The 13861-nt window shown below is 40.5% G+C and overlaps 1 long non-coding RNA gene across 1 annotated transcript; it reads right to left on the bottom strand.

Annotated features, from left to right (window-relative positions):
- Positions 1-317: 317 nt before the first annotated feature.
- On the bottom strand, positions 318-6342 carry LOC146664423 (uncharacterized). Its single transcript, XR_014912941.1, has 3 exons — positions 6259-6342; positions 6128-6189; positions 318-1251 (listed from the first exon to the last, which is right to left on the bottom strand). It is a non-coding gene; the product is annotated as an uncharacterized LOC146664423 (long non-coding RNA).
- Positions 6343-13861: the final 7519 nt, after the last annotated feature.

The raw sequence follows: 13861 nt of genomic DNA, 5'->3' as shown, positions 1-13861 counted from the left end.
TAACAGGGTGAATGTCGGGAATGAGGGGAAAATCCGTCCTGATTGTTCTCTGCTCTCGTTAGTGACACTGTCTGGATGGCACACATCATCACACATAAACTAATAAAGTTGTGTGATGTAATACAAATGACCTTAAACTCACAGATATCGATGGTGGTTTGAATTTAAACCTAAGCCCTGACTTGTACTTGATGCCCACAGATTGAAAGCTGTTTGATGTGAGTGTTCAGACCCACTGACTGAACCTCCCTTTGATATGGTAAAGATGGAGGACAGATCATTAATAACAATTACATCATTAATTTTGGCATCTAATTGGCCCTTCAGGTAATTGCAGGCTGTCGGAGTTTGTACATGCAAATTGAATGTGAAGCTGAACAAAAGCCAGATGAGCGTTTCCACGATGGAGTTTGCTGGAAAGCTTTGGGCTGCTGGTTGTCGGTGAGCTGAGGCAAAGCTCTGCAGACTCACAGAGACGGAAAACCTTTTCTAACAGCTCGTTGCAGACGGAGCAGGAACTGTGAGATAAAGGATTATTACAAACCGCGATCATGCAAAGCTCCTTTAGCATAGTCCAAGAATGAAATTGAGCACAATAATTGCACTTTAAAGTTACTGTCATGTTGCTGTTTGAAGCTTTGGATCAGTTCAAGATTAATGTCAGTATTTCATTTAAATCTTCCTCACTGTGTTAAGGTGAGGGAGAGCCAGACTGTTGTTTTACTGCACAGGAACCCGACAAGTCCGCGACTTTAATGTTAAATGTAGGACAAAGGTGAAGGCAGCAGCATCACCACGCTTCCAAAATACTGAGATTTGAGGGGGAAATGCAAATTTTCATCAACAGTCAAAAAAGAAAAAAGGAAATTCAACAACCAAACTCAAGTCTGGCTTCAATGTCACCTCCAAAAATGTCCCTGGGTGGAGATGTGGAACAGGTGGAGCGCTGTGATGTTGAGTGGATCCAGATGGAGAGGTCAGAGCTGATTAGCATTCAGAGTCAAGGATGAAGGTCACAGAGAGCCCTGAGAAAGGAAGTTTGGGTGATCCGAGGCAGCTTGCAGGTGTCCTCTGGAGTGTCTCTCACTGAGCCTGAAAACATGAACTCAGAGAAGAAATCGCTGCAGAGATTTCACCACGTTTGTTGTTCTGACTGACAGACACCGAGCAGCCAATCCCAGCACACCAGGGTCCAGCATGGCGCTGAAAGTGTGGCGCTCCATCTCTCAGAAACATGTACAACAGGAAAAGCTGAAAATCAAAAATCATATTAACCACAAACTTTTCAGGTTATTAACAGCAAACACAGAAATCTGTTTGTGCCATTATGGAAATGTTTCACTCTTTTATAAAACTGCAGCTCTTTCTACCCGATGAACATCAGTCAGCCCAGACTGAAATGTTACATGTGTGAGGCAGACACGTAATAAACAAGCAGAGAAACCATGTTGCACAGTCACATGATCATTGCAGCCTGTGTAATGCTCAACTACTGCATCAACAACTTGATTTTCAGCCCAGTGCATGCCCACAAATCTCACTTATTCCCTGCAGTAATCAGCCATGTACAGGCTGTGAAGTTGGAATTTGCTCCAATCAGAAACTTCTGGAAATAAAGCATATGATGCATAGTGGGTGGGTCCAGCACTGGCAGAAATCAGAGAGAAATATCTTAATAGTAATATGCACAATTAACAAGCACCCTGAATCGGATAATTGAAGAAGTAAAACTTCTTCCAGGCGATGAAGTGCCAGAAATCCAAACTCCATTTGAATATGCAACAGATCTTTGAGATGTTTGTGTTGCCTTCAGATTGCTCTAAACAGTTGTTAGTCTGCACTCAGTCAGTGAAAACTGCTCCACTGTTCCCAATATCAATATAGAGTCTCCATCAGGTTCAGGACTATGTGAAACCTCTTGAGTGTTTATAGCAGCAGCATCAAGGCAACTGAGCAAATCACAAATTTATCCAAGGTTGTGCTCATAAATCAGCAGGATGACACGATGAAACGCTGTCGTCTGCATATAACATCTGTAATATATTTTAATCTAAGAGGTATGATGACCAGAATCTGTTATCCAAGCTGAGGTTTTAAGTACAGTCATCTTCCACTTCCCTCACCTATGGTGTGCCACAAGGTTCTGTATTGAGGCCCTTATTATATACATAATGCTGATTCAACGTTTCAGTTATGGACGTTCTTCTGTCACATTACATTCAGAGCTCTGTGCACTCAAACACGCATCACTATGCTTATGTTTAACATAATGAAGATGTGACTACGACACCTCATTGGTCAGCTTATTGCCTTCTTTGATGACATTTTGTTAAATAAACAGAACAAGTGCTCAGTATTGCACCAGCTTCCCCTGTTTGAAGCTTTTGTTCCACATGTAGAAATGTTGCTGCAGCCACAGCAGCAGCAGAGGTGAAAGGTTGCACAGAGAAACAGACAACCACACTTAAGAGCTCTTTGTGACACACACTCTTTCATCTCCAGGAGAAAGCGGCCAGGATTGTGCTCGTGCCTCCTTTCATTCGCTCTCTGAAGTCACTCAGTGCCAATGCTGGCGTTTCAGTGACAGCCAGGCGGATCGCCAGAGAAGATTAACAGTGTTCGTCTTCTCCGAGGTATTCAAGTGTTTGCATAAAACACATACAACCACATGGAGGGAAAACATGAAGAGAAGAAACCAACAAATTCAACGATAGGGGAAACTCCCATTTCAAAATGTGTTCAAAATCAGAGCGCTTAGAATAAAATAGAGTAGATTTGATTCATTTCTTCTGCCTTCATGATATAACAAAAAATATAATGTAAAATCAGTAATTTAGTAAAAAGGATACTGTACTCAAATATACAGATTAGTGTCTAATTACATCTTCCATTAACCGGACCCATATAATTAATCTAGAATAAATATCAGTGGGTTGGCAGTTTGTGGAAGCCACTATATCTGAATACAGTGGAGGGAAAGGACATTTGCCATGCAACTAATGGTGTTTTACGTATGTGGTGCTAGAGAGCGGAGATGCAATGTGCAAACCGAAGGAGAAAGAAGTCACAGGTGTTTGCGTGAAGGTACATTTAGATTCATTCTGCACCGTCATACCCTACATGTTATCCCCTTCACAAAAACACAAGGAAAGAGAACGCCACTGGCATCTTATTAAAATGTTGTCTTCATTTAAGTCAGAGCTCTAACACAAAAACATGCTCCCAGGTCAGACACGTGACCCTCTCATCTCTGAAAAGCTGACAAGCGCAGCCAGTTCTAAGCTAACATTAGGCTCCAATGCCCTAACAGTCACTTTCCGGCTGATAAATCGTTCAACTGCGTCTCACCTGGCATTGAAAGCTGAGGTAAACAGCGGACTGACTGCCTTCTACAGTTGAAATTTAAGGTTGTGTCTCTGACAGATGAAAATAAGTTATCCTAGCCACTGTAGCCAGGCTTACGCAAATAAGTTTCTGGAGGTAATTCAGTAGAATTCTGCAAGCTGCTGACATCTGTTAAACTTTGACACACTGTAGCTTTAATTGTCAGGCCATGGTTTGACTTTGGGATCTGGGGTCTTGGTTGAGTATTTTCAGTACATTTGAGTTATTCTCACCATTTTAAGTCTTGAGTTGTAGTTGCTTTAGTGTTGCCTTTCACTTCATTATGCTTTTCATCATCATTCATCCAATGTGACAGAATCACGTGACTTGCAAAACAACCTTTGTGCCCATGCATATCAGCCAGTTTAAAGAAAGTTGTTACCCATCACCTCTGACCGTGATGGTGTCAGGTTCAGCCAGTTAAGGCCAAGTCTGCCTATGCTGAATGTGTAAACGTCAAAGTGTCTGACATTGTCCACAAAAACCTAAAGCTGACCTAATGACTGGTTGCCCAGTAAAAGACTGGAGAACAGATTTTGTTGTTATAGTGCATTTAATGACCACATGATGCATGGAGGCCCAGGCTCAGCTCATCAAGTTGACCTGACACACACACACACGGTTTCAACCTAACTTTATTCTTTCATGAGTTATTTACACATTTCTCTTTCTTCACAGTCATTGACATGTTGAAGAGGTTTTCACGTGAGGAGCAGATCGAAATTGTGTTGATATCTGGTGAACGCAGTAACCGGGTCATTGCAGCAGATTTCAATGCAAGACACCTTACGAGACCACCCATCTCCCATGCTACAGTCAGCAAACTGCTGGCTAAGTTTCGTGAAACTGGTTCAGTGTTGGATTTGCCAAAATGTGGACGCAAGAAAACTGTCACTAATGAAGAAACATCAGTGGCTGTTCTAGCTTCATTCAGCAAGAGCCCACAGCGTAGCACTCGCCGCATGTCCACATGCTCTTTTAATCAAGAGCTTTCCTGCATTTTTTCCAAAATATTTATTTATTGGCTATGCTATATTTTGCCTGCAACAGGCAGATGATTGTGGTTTTTGGTGAACTTTGCTCAGTGGGGAAAATCGCTAGGATTTAGGACATGGATTCAGCTTAACACTGTAATACATCTAAAACTTCTGTCCAAAATTTTGGGATTTCTGGACATTCACATAGGCAATGCATCAGTGTACCTTTATCCCCACATTGTTTAATAAAGTTGGGGTGATACATGTTCTAATATATACTGGATTAGATTAAATCGGGTGTTTATAGATTGTGTTTGGGCTTTCAAGTAGGCTTTTTGACATTCCGCTGTGGTTATTCTACACTTTAAGTCTTGACACCATTCAAATCTTTTTTTTTTTCTGAGGACGTTTGAGAGCTGTCCCTGAGGTTGTTATAAAGACGGGATATTAAACCCTTCATCAGCTGATGGTTTATTGCTGTGTCCTTTAATGAGTTTAGAGTGGGCAGTGTTAGGGATTTGAGTTTTTGAAATGAAGCTTCTGATCTGTAGAAATGTTTGGTTGCAATGCCAAATTTCCATGTCAAGTCATTAAAGCACATTAGGGTGTCCTTGTCAAATAGGTCTGCAACTTTACACAAACCTCTGGCAGCCCACATTTTAAAACCAGAATCTTTCCAACCAGGGTCAAAGGCCTTATTGCCCCAAATCGGTGAGAATTAGGATAGTGCTCCTGTTTCATTTTTAAGCTTAAGTGCATCAAACCAGACAAATGGTATTTTTAACAAACGGATTCAATGCATCTTTCAGATCTCTCACACACACACTTTTGTGGAGTACAGGTAAGAACTGAGCAGTAAGGGGGTAGTGCTTGGCCTTTCTAAATTTACCCAGGATAAAGTTGTCGTTGAAAACCAGCATGAAGCTATAGAGAGCAGATGACATTTTAATGCTATCCAAATTAAAGAGCTCAGTTCCCCAGCTACTCAAAACAATTTACCCTACAACATCTCTGGGTATAAAATTAGTCAAGCCAAATCGGCCATCCTCTTAACATTCTCAGAGAATTAAACCACCCATTCAAACAACCGTTCAAGTTGCCTGAGACAGTCTTACCCGTGTGTGTGAGATAAATATAAAAAAAATTCACTCCAAAGATAGATGATTTGGCATGTGCAAACCATGCTCCAACAATCAACTCTGTTGTTGAATCAATTGATTGACTATGCCGCCAATCTCTGATTGGACGCGTAAACATTCCTCTTAGTCCACCAGATGACTTCTTCACAAAGGCAAAAAAATAATACGCACCAAATTCATTTGGAATAACAGACGAGCCAGACTATGCCTATCATTACTATATCTTCGATAGGGGAAGTCTCTGTATTCCAAGCCTCATGCTTTCCTGCATTTTTAATGCAAAAAAAACAAAACAAAACCACACTGTACACACTTTCCACATCAGCTGAAGTTTGACCCAAGAGTTAGTATAATTTGTAGAATTTAAGATGGTGGAATTGCCAAGGGTACACAAGATCAGAAACTGCATTTGTTTAAATGTATAAAAAATGAATGAGATTCCCCATACCAGATCGGTAAAGGCCTGGGTTAACGATCAGTTCTGTTTTTTTATTGCTAGCACTTCTAGCACTGGCAGTTACAGCTGGGCTAGTTTGCCCTGAATTAAAAGATTTCAACTAAATGTAAGCTTGTAAAACAAAGTTAATTTAAGCTTCTGGGCATTCTGAAGTTGAAGGAATAGCTTACCTTTCATTGTTACAGAGAAACAAGATCCACTGCTGAAAAGCAGGAAACAAATGCAGGAAACCCTGTGAAAAAACAAACAAGTCTCTGTAGATAAACTACTAAATCAGACAGCATTAAATTTCACTACTCACTTCAAAACAAGCTTGAGCCCCATGTCTAACTCAAAAAGCAGCACGAGTCATCTACAGCAAGTCGGGATGAAAAACATGGGGAGTGCTGCTACAGGTTTGTGCTTTAACTGGTGTGTGGTTGCTGTTCGCTTTATATTGGTGCAGTTGCAATTACAGTGATTAACCACACCTGGTAAAACCTGCATTTAGCTTGCAACTTGGAAGTGTTTTACCTATCTACTGAACAGTTAGGAGCAAATGAGCGTAACCATCCAAGGGGAACAAGTTGTCAACCTAATCTTATATTGTTTATATACTGCCTGCTTTTTCTTTTCTTTTTTCAAACAGTCAATATGTCAAAATCTTCAGGTTAGTATTGTGGAACTTTGACTTAAAAATGAAATATTGGGATAAATTGAAAATCTAAGATAACATAAAAGCTATTTTTAAAAAACATTTCTGACTTATACTTTTGTTTTTTCCCAGTACAGGAAACAAGCCTCCATAGATATGACCCATGATTCTGAACGTACAATTCTTATGTTTTAATGAACACTTAAACTTAATTTAGATTATGTTTCAAAAACCAACATTTTAAGTCCTTCCAGGCATTTCAGATGGCTGTGGAGTTGCAAGACTTGCTTTTTGAACATTTTGTTCAGAGGGTTACACCAACAAAGATGAAGTGACAGTCCAAACACTGGACTGTTGAATTAGAACATGAACACAGAGGTTAATTATGTAAAAAATGAATGATCAATATAGCACTGAGTTTGCATTGAAAATATACCTCATATCGGTATATCTAAATCCTACAGCTATGCTAATGTTGTGCTAAAAATTCATAGGACATTTACGGTTGCACATCTGAGGCCTTACAGCATCAACAAAACCAGCTAATGTTAGCTCAGCTCAAACTTGAGTGTTGTGGTTGCAGAGAGCGGGCTGGCAAGGTTCGTCAGCCAGCGAGATAGTTATGGGTTATTCAGGAAATTCATGTTCACCAAATCAGAAAAAAAATGGTGAACAAAACTAACTCGACTTTCTTCTTACTGTTCAATACACAGTTGTAAGAAACCTGATGTAGGAACATATGATGGGTTTACTCATGCCAGCAATGTTTTTGTGTTACTTGGGGAGCGGCTTAGACACAGGAATGTATTTTCAGCTCACTAGCAGTAGAAGTTTGGCACCCAGTTATCCTGCTGCATTTATTTACAGGCCATAATACCCATTATTCAGTGAACATTATTGTATTTAGAAGATTTGGTTCACGGTCCGTAGAGTTGGCAGCACACTGCAACATCTAAAACCAAGATGACTGACAGTCAATGCAATTTTTCTTTTGTTTAATGTTTGAAGACATCAGTTCTTGCACAGCTGAGGGTCAGCATCACCTGCAGAAACAAAGAAATTACCACACAGGTTTTGATTGTTCAAGTGCTAGATGCTTATAAGTAGCCCCTTACCTCAGATCCACGGCTCTTGAAACTCAGTCTCAGGGAAACTCTAGATACTGTGTCAGAGGAAAAGGAACGACTATATCATCAGAGTATTTAGAGAAAGAAAGGGCTTCTCTTCCCCGCTGGTAGCCATTCCCAGACTGGACGATGTACGATGAAGGAAATATGGGAGGTGCTGCGACCATGCCCAGTGGCACGCTGTAGGTATACAAGCCACTGAAGTCAGGGAAAGACTTGGATGGCAGCCATCTCTGAGAATCGAGAGAAAGGGCTCCTCCTACAGGAGCAGTAACCCAAGGAACACCACCAAGAAATGAGGATCCATAAAAGCCTCCAGCACCGTCCCCTCCACCTCCGAAGCTGCTAGTCCCTACCCCTCCAGTATCAGAAGTCCAGTCATCACCAAATTGATCTGAAACTAGAAACAGATTTCACACAGTTTCTTTTAATTTTTAATTTAAAAACAGAAAATCCAAGTTTTAAAGTCTAAGTCAAGAAATGAAATAAAGGCTTTATCAAGTAAAACTGTTTCAGAAGACCTCAAAATCTACATTCCTGCTGCAGCTACAGACCAGTTATCATAGACACTTGCCTTGAATAACTGTAGGGAAACAAGCTGCTCTGCTGAACAGCAGGAAGCAAACCCAAGAAACCCTGTTAAGATAAAAGTTCTCTATAAGTACAAGTATGCAAACAAAACCACTAAACAATAAAGCTCAAAACTAACCTGAGAAACAGGTCAAGCACCATGTTTAAATCTCAAACTGCACCACAGTTCAGCTACAACAGGTCAGAAGTAACAGTCTGACAGATGCTATCAGCAGAAGCTCTGTGCTAAGTGCTTATATTTGTGCTCTGCCTCTTCAGAATGAACTTCACCTGGTCCCAGTCAGTCACTGATTAATGCTGCATTCAGTTCAGCTCAGACTTTGAACATTTCTGATCTCCTCTTTGAAAGACCGTTGGATTGAGTGGGAGACGTAACCGTGGACAGTGAGTGTGAAATTATCCAGTCAAGCTGAGCTCAGACCATAATATAATCTTCTACACGTATTCTCATGTTTTGTAAGGATTCTTCAAAACCCTCAAAGTAATAATAAAGAATAAATCTTAAAGCTGCACAGAGTTGTTCTTTTATTATTCTACTTTTCATGCAAATTTCCAAATGCAGCCCGGCCTGAAGGGTGCAGATGGAGTCCAGAGCTCTTACATACATGCTAACAATATCAGCAGCAGCAGCAGATTCAATTCAGTCTTATTTATGCAGCGCCAAATCACAACAACAGTCGAGGCGCTTAAGGTAGACCCTACAATAATACATACAGAGCACTTTGGCAACAATGGGAAAAAACGGGAAGGAACCTCCGGCAGAACCAGGCTCAGGGAGGGGCGGGGCAAAGAAGAGGCTGAAGAGCTGGTGAAGGGGGACATATTCTGTTTATTTGAAGCTACTAGGGTAGCTTTGCATGAATGACAGTTCAAAAATAATCTTTCTCTGGGAGCTAGTCTAGAGTCTGATGGTTATTTTGCTAGGAACCTGAAACATGAGATGATTTAGGATGAGGCCACCCTGAAGTGTCCCTCAGTCACATACAGGTATCACATCTGGTTTCCAAGAAACTAAGATGCTGATGACAAAGATAGTTGGAGGCTTTAAAAGTGAAACTTTACAAACCAATGCATGATATATGACGGTGATTACGCCTCGCCATCTTTAATATACAGTCTGTGGTTTGTGACCTATGATGTGACTTGAATTCATTTATGTCAGTTTTCAAAATCAAAGTGTGTTATTCACACTCTGAACTTTTCATTTATTTATTCATGCGCACATTTGTCATTTTCACTTTCTACAAACGTGACATTTGAACAACAAAGTTATTAAATAATAAACCTGTAAACTTCAGGCAGAGTTAGTACTCGGTCCATCACTGCAGTATTTTATTGTAATAACAGAAAAGAGCTGACACGATGACGCTAGTGTAGAGAGATTTAAATGAAACATGGAAAACCACAGACAGGGTCATTAAGGATTCACTGCCCAGCTGTAGTCCTCATTCAGCCAATCACAGAGCAGAAACAGAGAAAACCAGCCCAGAGAGCGGCGAGGACACAGCTGATCCGTTTCACACATCTCGACCGATCAAAGTCCAAATGATCGCACATCCACCTTTCCAACCAAGTGTGCTGGCTTTAGCTGAGAGCTCCACCCTCTCAGTGAAATCTGGGGACTTTATCCAGTCGTGGACTTGGAAGTACAGGATTGGAGAAACAGGTAAAAACCATAAAGCACCAACAGCTTTAACTTCAGATAAATATGCTTTACAGTCGCTGCAAACACAGGAAACAGCCAGGGTGAGAAATGTGCTTCGAAAATGCCACAAAAACCTGATGAATCCTTTAATTAGCACCATTTTGGTCCAGAGTCAATGAGGCGTTCACTGTCAGCTGCTGGTTTCTTCCCAGTCTGCACAGAAACACTGAAACGGGCACAACGAGCAGCTTCCACATATCCAGTCAGACAGCACCACATGCATCATTCACACACAGAGGAGAACAGTCAGAGCTCATTCACCCTTCAGGTTTTACAGTCTGAAAAAATCCAACTGTTCTTTGATTTCCAGGGTTGAAAGTTTCGATTCTGCAGGACTAAAAAGAAAACGTTTCAAGATGATTTAGGTTATGAATCTGAACTCATGGATGGAAAGCGACCCCCCCCCCACACACACAGCTGAGGTTTGAGACTTCACTCTCCGGCAGTCATTGTAAAAAAAAACAAAAAAAAAAACACATTACATGCTCAGTGATTTTAAACCAGCATCAGCTCTATGGGAGGCTTTTTCAACTCTTGCCCACAAAATGACCTCCTGTTTTGGTGCAAACTTCTGTTATTAAACCTGTCTGCTGAGCATTCGCCTGCTCTACTATTTGAATGAGCTCAGTGTGAAACATAGCTCTGTCTTAAAAGGTGCAAAGCAAAAAACCCCAACAGGGAAACCTTTTTGGAAAGCTTGTTAATGTGAGTCCAGCTTTTAGCCCAGAAATCTTCTCATTCTCAGTCATTTGGGTCATTAAGGAAAACTGAACTTTCTATCAGCACTTCCTGTTTGTAAGCTAACAGTGGGCGAGCAGTCAGCCACCACGAGGATGTTCTGAACAGGTTTAAAGCGTCATTATCTTTGTTCTGCTGCATGTGGATTACAGACCTGATCAGAACAGTGATTTGAACGCTCTCATGCTGCCCGCAGGAGGAGATTCCACATATTTATGATACATTTCTCGTTTCACAGAAAAGAGAGCCGATCAGTCTGCATCAAAATAAAATTCAGAGCTGATTGTTTTTGCAAACTTACACAGTTCCTGATGTGATCACTCTCTCCAGTTCACCTACATTACCTTAGTTAAGCTAACAGCCGTCGCTTCAATCAGAGTTCAGAAAAATGAAAACTCAATGAATCTGGACTCTAGAAAGGAAATAAATGAATAAGAATTAGTGACGTTGTGTGTTTTGTTGCTTTGTTCAGCTTCAAACAGGATTTCATGTTAGCTTAGCATTTCAGCTATAAAACAGGGGCCCGTTCTTCGTACGTCGCTCACTACATCCAAGACCAAACCATCGCGCTAACCGTGAGCTCGCTAATCCGGTTCCCCGAACACACCTGTTGTTGACGATTAGTACAGCTGGACGCAGTAATGTGACATCACTGGGTGTCGTAAAAGGGGCTACGCATCGATAGTAGAAACATTGATCGGCAACCCGCTGATTGGTCGGCGAAAATGTCGAAGGAGCGCGCTCAGTATTTTTCGGCAGCAGAGCAAGAACTCTTGATTGAGGGATTTCAGGAGTTTCAGAGTTTAATTAAAACGCAAGGGAACACTGCAAAGGCTGCAAAAGCAAGGAGAGAGGGCTGGCAGGAAGTTGCTGACAAATTAAACTCATAAGTAATTTAATAATAATAATAATAATAATGGAGTGGGTTTATATAGCGCTTTTCAAGGCACCCAAAGCGCATGACAATACCACTATTCAGTCACTTTATTATTTATTCATAGATTTATTATATTACACTATATTATCCAATATTATATTACATTATATTATATTGTTATATTATATCCCCTTTCACATTAGAGCCACAACAGGACCCACTAGAACATGGGAACAAGTAAAAGTGGAATATAAGAATATTCTACAGAATGGTAATATTTATCACTTATATTGCTTTTCGTCTCTTGGAAAGAGACCCTGGAATACTCTGTTTGTTTGTTCATAACAGCAACCAAGAAAAGGGCAGAGCAAAAAAAAGACAGGTGGTGGTCCTGCACCCCCTCGTCAACAAGTTGGTTAAGTATATAATACCCTCACGGGAAAATCGATATCTCTCAATGAGCACACTGTCGCGCTGAGCTAAAGGATCCTGTCTGTCCCGCAATATACGCTGGATTCTGAGGACTCTCCTTATCAATCTTGCACCTTCCACAATGGGTGGCTCGCGTAAACGGACAGGACATGGCTGCGACAGGCTTCCCAAATCCACCTTCGCTTTTATAGCCGTGGTCTCTCATCTTGATTACACGAAGTGATTTGCAATTACTACTCTGAAATATGAATTACATCTGTAATAATCACATACATGTAATAGAATGTTAATAGTACATTTCCCTTTTTTAGGAAATGACCTGTATGTATCTGTGTGACATCAATAAAAGGATCAAGTGCTGCATTATCTTCAGTTACATTGATGTTATTTATTTATGGTGAAACAGTGGTGGAATATCGCTGTTGCTTTCGTATAAATGACGCGGACATACCTGCGTGGCCGCGATCTAATCCTGTTTACATAAAGTAAACCTGCTCCCGAGCAGGTTTACGCTTACGGCTCTGTTGCTATGACAGCAAGTCCCGGATGAGCTTCGGGGAACCGAACGATCCAAGATCACGCGAAATCGTCAACAATCTAATCCAGCTAACTTACTTAGCGAGGTACGAAGAACGGGCCCCAGATCTGACAGTTTAACTTTCCATCTGGGCAGCTGTTTGTTTGAAGGCATGCGACGCTAACCCTTAAACCCAAAACTCTTCAGTCCAACATCAGCTCAGTTTTTAAAACGAAATATTTTTAAATGATCACTTTTTGTTATTTTCTATCAAATATAGCTTTAAGTTATGTTTGATGTCTGGATTAAATATCAAAGAATCTGATGAACTTGCATCAAAGTGGTCCCTGTTTTTTGTTTTTTTTTAAATATATTAAAGTACAAACACTGCCCCTCGGAAGGCTTCCTTATTTTGGCCAGTCAGAAAAAGATTGAGCTTTTCGAGAGGTGGGGCTTAGAGTCCAGAGCTAAAGCAGTTTGTCTGACAGAGGTCAGCATCACATAAACATGAAGAGTGATTAACAAATTTATATCTGACGCCACAGAGGCCCTAAATTTAAACAAAATGACCAAAATCATTTTAGATTTTTCTGTAATGTTAATTCACCAGTAAGTGTAAAAACTTTAACATTGATTTTTTAATGCTAAAATGTAATTATTGTTGTTGAATTTTCCAATTTACTGTTTTCACAAAAATGCTGAAAAAAAGGTGAAGTTGTTTTTAATTAAGTTGTTTCTAAAAAATGTGTGTTCCCTTGTTTTTATGACTGGTTGTCTAATAAATTTGTTAAGGGCTGTATTTTTTTTAAAACTGAATCATAAAAAGCTTTTCTGACCAGGGATAAAAACACTGAGCTGGAATATGAACTAAATAAATCAGTCAGAGATCTGCAGTCAGGCTACGACTGCTCAGGTACGTCTGCGGCAGGTAAATAATATTTGTTTGATGAATCAGATTCAGGTTTTCATGAACTGTGTGATAACTCCAGCCAATCAGAGACTGCAGCTCGTTCAGGCTGATTCAGAGAAAACCTGGTGTTTAAAAACCAACACGATATTTTCACTTCATAAATATTAATAAACTGACATGCTTGTACAAAAAATAAATATACACGTAACATCTCCATGAAACCAATCCAGTTCTTCATCTCGTCAGGTGGTTGCCAGGCAACATATAGGGTTGTTTTGACTGTTCTGTCTGCAGCGAGCAACCGTTCACCGTTACGTCGCCGTTTTCAAAGACGGGGAGCAATGAACCCATTTATCTGCCAATTACAGCAACT

The sequence above is a fragment of the Rhamphochromis longiceps genome, linkage group LG8 (genome assembly GCF_057381845.1).
Source record: "Rhamphochromis longiceps isolate RC_006_pf linkage group LG8, R_longiceps_female_GT1.1, whole genome shotgun sequence".
NCBI classification, from domain to species: Eukaryota; Metazoa; Chordata; class Actinopteri; order Cichliformes; family Cichlidae; genus Rhamphochromis; species Rhamphochromis longiceps.
This window is presented reverse-complemented; position numbering and strand designations above follow the sequence as displayed.